We start from the raw sequence: 12,190 nt of genomic DNA, 5'->3' as shown, positions 1-12,190 counted from the left end.
GATTCAGCTGTCACTAAGATAAAATAGACCAAAGGATCTGAGCCCCTTAGGATTTCTGGGATCCATCCCTGTCTTCCTTCAGGTCTTTGCTCAAATGTTCAAGCTCAGGGACACTTTCCTCATGATCCTTTCTAAAAGAACACATTCCATTCTTTACTCTCTATCAGCTCACCAGGATCTATTTATCTTCTTTGCACTCCTCATCTAAAATTGTGTTTTTAAAGGGCGCCTGGGTGGCTCAGTCATTAAGCGTCTGCCTTTGGCTCAGGTCATGATCCCAGGGTCCTGGGACTGAGCCGCGCATCGGGCTCCCTGCTCGGCAGAGAGCCTGCTTCTCCCTCTCCCACTCCCCCTGCTTGTGTTCCCTTTCTAGCTGTCTCTCTCTCTCTGTCAAATAAATAAATAAAATCTTTAAAAAAAATAATAAAATAGGGTGCCTGGGTGGCTCAGTTGGTTAAGCAACTGCCTTCGGCTCAGGTCATGATCCTGGAGTCCCGGGATCGAGTCCCACATCAGGCTCCCTGCTCAGCGAGGAGCCTGCTTCTCCCTCTGATCCTCCCCCATCTCATGTACTCTCTCTCATTCTCGCTCTCTCAAATAAATAAATCTTTAAAAAATAAAATAAAATAAAATAAAATAAAATAAAATAAAATTGTGTTTTTGCTTTTTGTTTATTTTCTGTCTCTTATTTTACAGCATAAGTAACCATGAAAGCAGAAACTTTGTCATGTCTACTGTTTCTGACACTCAGTTAATATTTTTAAATGAATAAATCAATTAGTCAATCAATTAAAGGATAACTCTATGAACAAAGCTTATCTAGTTCTGGCCATGGCCGATTTTTGAAGCAAATTCTGTTTCTTCTCCCTTTGGTCTTCACTGAAATGCTGCCCTGTCAATATGCAACCCTCTCTCCAGAGATGCCTTAGGAAATGACAATTGGGTAACAAGGATCAAGGACAAACTTACTAGGAGAGATATATTCTCTTGCTCTCCTATCCTCATTCTCTCACTCTTGCATCCTGATGCTCTCGCTCTCCTATCCTATCCTCATTCTCTTGCTCTCACTCTCATATTCTCATTCTCTCCCTCTCATATTCTCATTCTCTCTCTCAGTAGTCTCCTTCCATAATTTTTTAGACAGAACCAGATGCAAAGAAAGGATAGAGGAGGGTCCTGACAAGAGCAAGGGTCTGTGCCTATACCCAGCATTGAGTCAGGGAAGAGCTGAATCTGATCTCTGCTGTGCAGAGTGGATTTGAAGATGAGCCCATCCACTCTGCTGCCCCCCTCATCACTCTTCAGACTGTAGGTGTCCTTGTTCTAGAGAGCAGCCAGTCCCAGAACTTCCCATGCTGATCCCCTCTTGATTCTCTCCTTCATAGAGGGGAACCCTGGCAGACACTCACCTCCAGAGAAAGAGACTAAACTGGAATGTCCTATGGCTCTCCAGAAATCAGCCCAGGCTAATTCCTGCCTGACTAGTGCCAAGCACGCTCTGTGGCCCAGAGCAGGCTACTGCTATCCTCACTCTCAGTGCAAGAGAAAACTGTCTTCATATGAGTACTTAGGGAAAAGTCCAGTAATAATAGTGTTGTGGAAGTCCAACTGTCTCTCTCTCTGACTTTCTCTCTCCTTCTTTCCTTCTCTTCATTGTCCCCCAAGGAGAGTTTTACACTGAGGAACTAAATCTGTCCAAGTTCAGAGAAACCCTAGGGATGCAGTCAAGGGAAAGCCAGAAAAACTTTCAGCCCTTCTCCCCTGAGGCTAATCAAATTTTAGAACCCTTGAAAGTTTTCTTAATAGCCAAACTTGAAATCTCCCTTGTCAGGAGTTTCTCAGCACCTCGGCAGCCTTCCTCTCCAAGTCCTGGTTACCACAAAACAGTTCAAACCAGCCCCTGCTCTCTCCCTGTGCATCTCCCTGATTTGGCCCTACAGAGCCTAGATACCCCCAAGTGGAAGACATGACAAACAATTCCAAGATATACATCAAAAACCAACACACCAGAGATGAACAATGATGTGAGCACAATGGTGGACAGGCAGCTCCAAGCTCTTGTCCCTCCAGAGAAACAACAGAAAATATGCAGAAACTGTCAAAACTAACTTTTTCAGAATTCTGGAAAACATTCAAAGATTTATAGCAACTATGGAAACACTGTTTCAAGAAAAAGACAATTTAAAAATGTTAGGAAAGCTTTGTGGTACTTTTACTTACTCTTGCACACACTCTTTTCCACTTGGCAGAAATCTTGAAAATGGCAATCTGCATTCTCATTGTGGAACCTCAGTCCCTGGGGAAGCAGAGCAGATCTGGAGCAAAAGATTATTATTGAGACATACAATAGACCATCTAAAGTCTGAGGGAAAGTTGGGGAAAGTGTCTTTGGGAAATTAAGGGATTTAAAAGCACCTGCATATACTGAGGGATTTAGAAAACCACACACATGTACAGGGCAAGACGGGTGCTCAGAAAAGACCTGAGAAAACCTTAACCTTTTTCTTTATGTCAGATAAACTCAGGGAGATCCACGCCAAGGCACATTATAACCAGTAAAAAGACAAAAACAAAGGGACCATCCTGAAAGCAGCAAGAGAAGCACCTTGTCATATACAAGGAATCCTCAGAAGATTAACAACCAGTTTTTCGTCAAAAATTATATAGGACAGAGGGCAGTGGGGTAGCACTCTTTAAAGTGCTGAAAGAAAAATAAATGTCACCCAAACAGGGTTGCCTGAGTACAGCATGGCAGGCCCCTCCCCCAGAAGACAGGCTGGGAGAACAAGAGGCCGACAAACCTAAGGTCCCTATAAAATAGGTGCATCTTGCTTGGGTTCTGATCAATAATTTGGACTCTGTACATTCCCTCAACCACCCCTCAACAGAATGACTAGGAGGAGGAACCCCCAAAATAGGAAAGACTCGGAGACTGACTTCTGCCACAGATTTACAAATGGATATAGATATAACCAAGATGTAAGAACTGGAATTCAGCGTAGCAGTTGTGAAGACAATAGCTAGAATGGAGAAATCGATTAATGGCAACATAGAGTCTCTAAGGGCAGAAATGAAAGCTGAACTGGCAGAACTTAAAAATATTATCAATGAGATCCAATCATCTAGATAATCTAACAGCTAGGGTAAGCGAGGCAGAAGAATGAATTAGTGATCTAGAAGACCAACTGATAGAAAAGAAGGAAAAAGAGGCGGCCAAGGAGAAAAAACTCAAAATCCATGAAAACAGAAACAGAGAAATAAGTGACACCAGGAAACAATCCAATGTCAGAATTATTGGGATCCCTGAGGGTGTGGAGAGAGAGAGAAGACTAGAAGATATATTTGAGCAAATTGTAGCTGAGAACTTCCCTAATCTGGGGAAAGAAACAAACATTCATGTCCTAGAGGCAGAGAGGACCCCTCCCAAGATCAAGGAAAACAGGCCAATGCCCCAGCATGTAATAGTAAAACTCGCAAATCTTAGAACCAAGGAAACCATCTTAAGGGCAGTTAAGGGGAAGAGATTCCTTACATACAGAGGGAGGAATATCAGAACAACATCAGACCTATCCACAGAGACCTGGCAAACCAGAAAGGCCTGGCAAGACATATTCAGGGTACTAAACGAGAAGAACGAGAAGAAGAAGCAGCCAAGAATACTTTATCCAGCAAGGCTGTCATTTAGAATGGATGGAGAGATGCAGAGCTTCCAAGACTGGCAGAAACTGAAAGAATATGTGACCACTAAGCCACCCTGCAGGAAATATTAAGGGGGTTCTATAAAAGGAGAAAAATCCCAAGAGTGATATACAACAGAAATTTACAGAGACAATCTATAGAAACAAGGACTTCACAGGGAACATGATGACAAAAAATTCCTATCTTTCAATAATCACTCTCAACGTTAATGGCCTAAATGCTCCAATAAAACAGCACAGGGTTGCAGATTGGATAAAAAGACAGGACCCATCCATATGCTGTCTACAAGAGATTCATCTTGAACCTAAAGATACATCCAGACTGAAAGTGAAGGGATGGAGATCCATCTTCCATGCCAACGGACCTTAAAAGAAAGCTGGGGTAGCAATTCTTATATCAGACAAATTAGATTTTAAGCTAAAGACTGTAGTTAGAGACACAAAAGGACACTATATCATTCTTAAAGGGTCTATTCAACAAGAAGATCTAACAATTGTAAATATCTATGTCCCCAACATGGGAGCAGTCATCTACATAAGCCACTGTTAACCAAAATAAAGAGTCATATTGATAACAATACATTAATTGTAGGAGACCTCAATACTCCATTCTCAGCAATAGACAGATCATCTAAGCAAAACATCAACAAAGAAACAAGAGCTTTGAATGACACACTGGACCAGATGGACCTCATAGATATATATAGAACATTCCACACTAAAACAACAGAATACTCATTCTTCTCAAGCACACATGGAACTTTCTCAAGAACTGACCACATACTGGTTCACAACTCAGGTCTCAACTGATACCAAAAGACTGAGATTATTCCCTGCATATTCTCAGACCATAATGCTTTAAAACTGGAACTCAATCACAAGAAAAAATTTGGAAGAAATTCAAACACTTGGAAGTTAAAGACCATTCTGCTCATGTTTGGGTCAACCAGGAAATCAAAGAAGAACTTAAACATTTCATGGAAACCAATGAGAATGAAAACACATCAGTCCAAAACCTATGGGATACTGCAAAGGCAGTCCTAAGGGGGAAATACATAGCCATCCATGCCTCACTCAAAAAAAAAATAGAAAAATCCCGAATTCACCAACTAACTTTACACCTTAAAGAACTAGAGAAAAACAACAAACGATGCCTAAGCCACACATTAGATGAGGAAATAATTAAGATTAGAGCAGAGATCAATGAATTAGAAACCAGAAACACAGTAGATCAGATCAACAAAACTAGAAGCTGGTTCTTTGAAAGAATTAATAAGACCGATAAACCACTGGCCAGACTTATCCAAAAGAAAAGAGAAAGGACCCAAATTAATAAAATTATGAATGAAAGGGGAGAGATCATGACTAACACCAAGGAAATAGAAACAATTATTAGAAATTATTATCAACAACTTTATGCCAATAAATTAAGCAACCTGGAAGAAATGGATGCCTTCCTGGAAACCTATAAACTGCCAAGACTGAAACAGGAAGAAATTGACAACCTGAATAGACCAATAACCAGTAACGAGATTGAAGCAGTGATCACCCAAAAAACAAGAGTCCAGGGCCTGATGGACTCCCTGGGGAATTCTACCAAACATTCAAAGAAGAAATAATACCTATTCTACTGAAGCTGTTTCAAAAAATAGAAACAGAAGGAAAGCTTCCAGACTCATTCTATGAGGCCAGCATTACCTTAATCCCGAAACCAGGCAAAGACTATCAAAAAGGAGAATTTCAGACCAATATCCCTGATGAATATGGACTCCAAAATTCTCAACAAAATCCTAGCTAATTGGATCCAACAATACATGAAAAGGATCATCCACCATGACCAAGTGGGATTTATCCCCAGGATGCAAAGGTGGTTCAACATTTGCAAATCAATCAATGCGAGAGAACACATTAATAAGAGGAGAGAGAAGAACCATATGGTCCTCTGAATTGATGCAGAAAAAGCATTTGACAAAATACAACACCCTTTCCTGATTAAAACTCTTCAGAGTTAGGGACGGAGGGAACATTCCTCAAGTTCATAAAATCCATCTATGAAAAACCCACAGTGAACATCATCCTCAGTGGGGAATAGCTGAAAGCCTTTCCCTTAAGATCAGGAACACATCAAGGATGCCCACTCTCGCCACTATTGTTCAACATAATACTATAAGTCCTAGCAACAGTAATCAGACAACAAAAAGAAATAAAAGGTATTCAAACTGGCAAAGAAGTCAAACTCTCTCCGTAGATGACATGATACTTTATGTGGAAAATCCAAAAGACTCCACCCCCAAATTACTAGACTCATACAGCAATTCAGTAATGTGGCAGGATACAAAATCAATGCATAGAAATCAGTTGCTTTCTTATACACTAATAATGCAACTGTAGAAAGAGAAATTAGAGAAACGATTCAATTTACAATAGCACCAAAAACCATAAGATACCTCGGAATAAACCTAACCAAAGAGGCAAAGGATCTATACTCTAGGAACTACAGAACACTCATGAAAGAAATTGAAGAAGACACAAAAAGATGGAAAAATATTCCATGCTCATGGATCAGAAGAATAAACATTGTTAAAATGTCTATGTTATCCAGAGCAATCTATACCTTCAACGCCATCCCAATCAAAACATTTTTCAAAGTGCTAGAGCAAACAATCCTAAAATTTGTATGGAATCAGAAAAGACCCCGAATCACCAAGGAAATGTTGAAAAGAAAGACAAAGCTGGGGGCATCACGTTGCCCGATTTCAAGCTATATTACAAAGCAGTGATCACCAAGACAGCATGGTACTGGCACAAAAACAGACATATAGACCAATGGAACAGAACAGAGAGCCCAGATATGGACCCTCAACTCTATGGTCAAATAATCTTCGACAAAGCTGGAAAAAATATGCAATGGAAAAAAGACAGTCTCTTCAATAAATGGTGCTGGGAAAATTGGACAGCCACATGCAGAAGAATGAAACTCGACCATTCTCTAACACCATACACAAAGATAAACTCAAAATGGACGAAAGACCTCAATGTGAGACAGGAATCCATCAAAATCCTAGAGGAGAACATAGGCAGTAACCTCTTTGACATCACCCACAGCAACTTCTTTCAAGATACATCTCCAAAGGCTAGTGAAACAAAAGCAAAAATGAACTTTTGGGACTTCATCAAGATAAACAGCTTCTGCACAGCAAAGGAAACAGTCAACAAAACAAACAGGCAACCCACAGAATGGGAGAAGATATTTGCAAATGACACTACAGACAAAGCGCTGATTTCTGAGATCTATAAAGAACTTCTCAAACAGAACACCCAAAAAACAAATAATCAAGTCAAAAAATAGGCAGAGAACATGAACAGACACTTCTCCAAAGAAGACATACAAATGGCTAACAGACACATGAAAAAATGTTCATCATCATTAGCCATCAAGGAAATTCAAATCAAAACCACACTGAGATACCACCTTACACCAGTTAGAATGGCAAAAATTGACAGGGCAAGAAACAACAAATGTTGGAGAGGTTGTGGAGAAAGGGGAACCCTCTTACACTGTTGGTGGGAATGAAAGTTGGTACAGCCACTTTGGAAAACAGTGTGGAGATGCCTCAAAAAATTAAAAATAGAGCTACCCTATGACCCAACAATTGCACTCCTGGGTATTTACCCCAAAGACACAGACGTAGTGAAAAGAAGGGCCATATGCACCCCAGTGTTCATTGCAGCAATGTCTGCAGTAGCCAAACTGTGGAAAGAGCCGAGATGCCCTTCAACAGATGAATGGATAAAGAAGATGTGGTCCATATATACAATGGAATATTACTCAGCCATCAGAAAGGATGAATACCCAACTTTTACATCAACATGGATGGACTGGAGGAGATTATGCTAAGTGAAATAAGTCAAGCAGAGAAAGTCAATTATCATATGGTTTTACTTATTTGTGGAACATAAGGAATAGCATGGAGGACACTAGGAGAAGGAAGGGAAAAATTAAGGGGGGGAATCGGAGGGAGCGATGAACCATGAGCAACTATGGATTCTGAGAAACAAACTGAGGGTTTTAGAGGGGAGGAGGTGGGAGGATGGGTTAGCCTGGTGATGGGTATTAAAGAGGGCACATACTGCATGGAGCACTGGGTGTTATATGAAAACAATGAATTGTGGATCACTACATCAAAAACTAATAATGTATCGTATGGTGACTAATAAAACATAATAAAATAACATAATAAAAATTTTTTTTAAAGTTTTGCCAATTGAGAATCCAAATGTTCTTTGATACATGTATACATGTGTTGTGACCTTCAAAAAGAGGTGATGTGCGAAATCAAACTGGTGGTTGCCGGAGGGGAGGTGGGCAGGGGAGGGGTGAAACAGATAAAGGTAAAGGGGATTTAGAGGTACAAACTTACAATTATAAAATAAAAAGTCATGGAGATAAAAAGTACAGCATAGGAAATGCAGTGAATAATACTGTAATAATATCGTACAGTAATAGTTGGTGACTACACTTATCATGATGAGCACTCAGTAATATATAGAATTGTTGAATCAATATGTTGTATACCTGAAACTAATGTAACACTGTATGTTAATTATACCTCAATAAAATTAAGTTACATCAAAAGTTTTGTAAATAAAATACAGTTAAGATAGAAACTGATTTCCAAGGCAAAATTATTATAATTTGGGGTAGCAAAAAAAGAGGTGATGTGTTTCTCAGGGATCTAATATCGAGTAATGGTTTCAATTTATTGCATACCTATCATGTGTCAGATGCTTTACATTGGTTATCTCATTCAACCACTACAACCATCCTATTCCTAAAGTAGTATCTAACATTTATGGAGATCTTACTATGTACTATGCCATCTTTTAAGAACTAGATACATAACATGTAATATATAATCCACAACTCATCTATGTGGTAGTAGTAGCATTATCTCTATTTTAATACTTTAATATATAAGGAAAGTGAGATAGAGTTTATATAACATAACCAAGATTCTCATAAGTTGTAAGTAATAAAGCCAGGATGCAAATGTCAGCAGCCTAACTCCATAGTCTGAGCCCTTAGTCACTAATTATTATTATCCCCCTTCCTGGAATGACAAAACTGAGGTTTAGAAGGTTTAAATAATTTACCCCAGCACACAGTTAATTATTTTTTTCTTTTTTTTTGTTTTGTTTTTTATGTTCACTAAGTCAACATATAGTACATCATAAGCTTTTGATGTACTGTTCAGTGATCAAACCACAATGAGGTACCACCTCACACCAGTTAGAATGGCAAAAATTAACAAGGCAGGAAACAAGTGTTGGTGAGGATGTGGAGAAAACGGAAACCCTCTTACACTGTTGATGGGAATGCAAACTGGTGCAACCACTCTGAAAAACAGTATGGAGGTTCCTCAAGACATTAAAAATAGAGCTACACTATGACCCAGCAATTGTACTACTAGGTATTTACCCTAAAGATATAGATGTAGTAAAAATAAGGGGCATATGCACCCCAATGTTTATAGCAGCAATGTCCACAATAGCCAAACTGTGGAAGGAGCCGAGGTGCCCTTCAACAGATGAATGAATAAAGAAGAGGTGGTACATATATACAATGGAATATTACTCAGCCATCAGAGAGGATGAATACCCACCATTTGCATTGACATGGATAGAACTGGAGGGGATTATGCTAAGTGAAATAAGTCTAGCAGAGAAAGACAATTATCATATGGTTTCACTCATATGTGGAACATAAGGGATGGAGTGGAGGACCACAGGGGAAGGGAGGGAAAACTGAATGGGAAGAAATCAGAGAGGGAGACAAACCATGAGAGACTCTGGGCTCTGAGAAACAAACTGAGGGTTACAGAAGGGAGGGGGGGTAACTGGGTGATGGGAATTAAGGAGGGCACATGTTGGGATGAGCACTGGGTGTTATATGCAACTAATGAATCGTTGAACACTACAACAAAAACTTATGATGTACTATATGCTCGCTAACTGAACATAATAAAAAAAAACTTAAAATAATTCGATCTCTAAAGAAAGAAAGCCATGAAGTATAAATTACTTAATACATAAATAGATAAATTATAAGTCCCTTTGACATCTTCCCAACCACTCACGTCCACAAGCACTGAGTGCGTGTTGTAGGAAGAAGATATGGGGTAGAGATGGCAAAAAGAACTCAAGACTCCAAGGCTTTTGTAGTGCTAGTATTACCAGGACAGTGATAGTCCATGGACCAGTAACAAACTCATCCCTGAACTTCGGTTGCCTTATTAGAATAAAGATGGTCCTTTTGAGGCAGAGGCAAGGATTAAAGACCTGCCATGATTTGAAAGTTACAAAATCAGGGCAGAAAGGGTGAGGAGTAAGTGGAAGTGAGGCAAGGAGAGACATGAAGCAAAGCTGCAGGGAGAGAGGAGAGACAAACCCATACCTCAGAGCAACCCATGGAAGGGCGAGAACAGTTTTGTCTGGCTCCCCCTTCTTATTTCTTATTCGTCAAGGTTCATACCCCAGGTTATAACTACTCAGATTTCATGATGATACCATCTTCCCCTTAACAGTCACTCAGAAAACCCAAACTAAGGCCTGAAAGTGTGCCTTTGTATACAAGCTTTAAAGTAGTGTGGTAACTTGGCATGGATAGGTTCAGCTTATGGGCATGAGAGCTATCCATGCTGAGAGCTTCAACTCAGCCTCCAGCCAGTTTACAGAGCCCCAAAAAGGTGGTAGCAGTATGATCAAGGAGACAGGCAAAGCCTTTGAAAACAAAGAGGCAGTTGAGAAGATCTGAGGAGATGCAGAATGTTTGTGTCTAATAAAAATTACTCCACATGTATTCCATGAAAATTAATAAGAATGAATATATAAAACACTTAGCACACATTGGTCTAGATTGATGACAGAGACAGAAGGAACTTTGGAAACTGTATCTTGAGATATTTTTCATTATAGCAATGGAAAGCCCAATTCAAGTTGTCTTAAACACTGAGAGGAATTTCATAGTGGATTATATAACTAAAAAATATCCAGAGAGAAGACTTAAATTCTGGAATGGTTTTATCAGGACTTCAGCTACATTTCTGGGCAATTCTCTTGTTTTGACCTCCTCTGTGGATGCACTTCATCCTCAGGCAGCTTCCCTGCTGGTTGCCGAGTGACAGCAGCAACTCTGCTCTGTCTCATTCACCTGCCACAATGCCCAAAACAAGGTCTCAACAATAGCTCATTACAATGTTATCTCAGCACTGAATGTAGAGGGAATGATGTTTAATAAGCCAAAGTGCATCATGCATCCATCCCCAAACAAACTCAGGGAGTTCACTGATAAGTTTGTCAATGCAGACCACACCCTAGAGCATGACTGTAACCTAACAGAGGAGGGGTGGAGTGGACGCTGGGAGGGCAGTCAGTGTCCACCACCAAGATCACCAGGTCTAACTCTTGTTTATAGATAAAGCAAATCTAAAAACCAAGGCTCATTGATTTTCCAAATTTACAGTTTGTTAATTCTAGGCTAAGAACTGAATCACAGTCTACTGAAACTGAGTATTAATCCCCTACATATTTCCAAAGAAGGACATGGACTGAGGAAGAAAAGTTGTGATGTCAGAAGCATGTAAATGGTAGGCAAGTATGTGTAATAAATATGGTGAGCTTACAAGAGTTAATGCAGGGAACCAATAGAAATGAAGACCTATAATCACACTGAGGGGTAAATAAAAGCCAAATATGTAACATATACACATGAGTTTAGAAGGGATCTTTGAAGTACTATATAAATAAAATTATGTACCCAAGAGGTGATCCCCATCCTCCTGATCTGAAGGTCAGACATGACTGAATCATAAGGTTGGAGACAGGATAGGGAACCAGAGTGCAGAGAAAAGCCATCCTTGGACCAAACAGGGCAAGCATTCCTGTGTTCTCCAATTATGGTACTGAAATCTGTAGCTTGGTATCAGGGATCCATTTAAATGAAAAGTATTTAAAGTACAGAGAAGGTCATGCAACATTAGCCCTAGCCCATGTAAAGAGAAAAAGGAACCAGAAAGAAAATGAGCAGTTGTTGGTCAGCATGTCAGGAGAGGAAGGTGGATGTGATACCTGAAATTCTTAGTAGACTAACTTAAAATGGAGAATAGTGAAAGAAAAAGAAAAAGAAAGAAAGAAAGAGAGAGAGAGAAAGAGAGAGAGGAAGGAAGGAAGAAGGAAGGAAGGAAGAAAGAAAGGAGGAAGGAAAAAAGAAAAAGAAAGAAACAAAAGAAAAAAGTCAAAAGTCTTTGGAATCAGTCATATACAGGATTGGAGTTTAGGTGAAATTGATAGGATAATTAGAAAAGTATTCACACACTCCAAAAATTAGTGTGATAAACAGTCCTGGCTCAGTTAGATACACAGATGGTGATGAGATGATGATTAGATGATAGATAGATAGATAGATAGATAGATAGATAGATAGATAGATAGAT

At 39.6% G+C, this 12,190-nt stretch overlaps 1 protein-coding gene across 1 annotated transcript in view; it reads right to left on the bottom strand.

The window, feature by feature from the left end:
- MGAM (maltase-glucoamylase) overlaps positions 1-12,190 on the bottom strand; it is a 187,124-nt gene that overhangs the window by 172,456 nt on the left and 2,478 nt on the right. The window contains exon 2 of the mRNA XM_035021254.1: positions 2,221-2,315. The gene's annotated coding sequence lies outside the window, so the exon portion shown is untranslated. The remainder of the gene's footprint in view (positions 1-2,220; positions 2,316-12,190) is intronic.

Source organism: Mirounga leonina, unplaced genomic scaffold (genome assembly GCF_011800145.1).
Source record: "Mirounga leonina isolate KUSES-001 unplaced genomic scaffold, KU_Mleo_1.0 Mir_174, whole genome shotgun sequence".
Taxonomy (NCBI): Eukaryota; Metazoa; Chordata; class Mammalia; order Carnivora; family Phocidae; genus Mirounga; species Mirounga leonina.
Note: the sequence above shows the minus strand (reverse complement) of the source record. Positions and strands in the feature narration are given on the sequence as shown.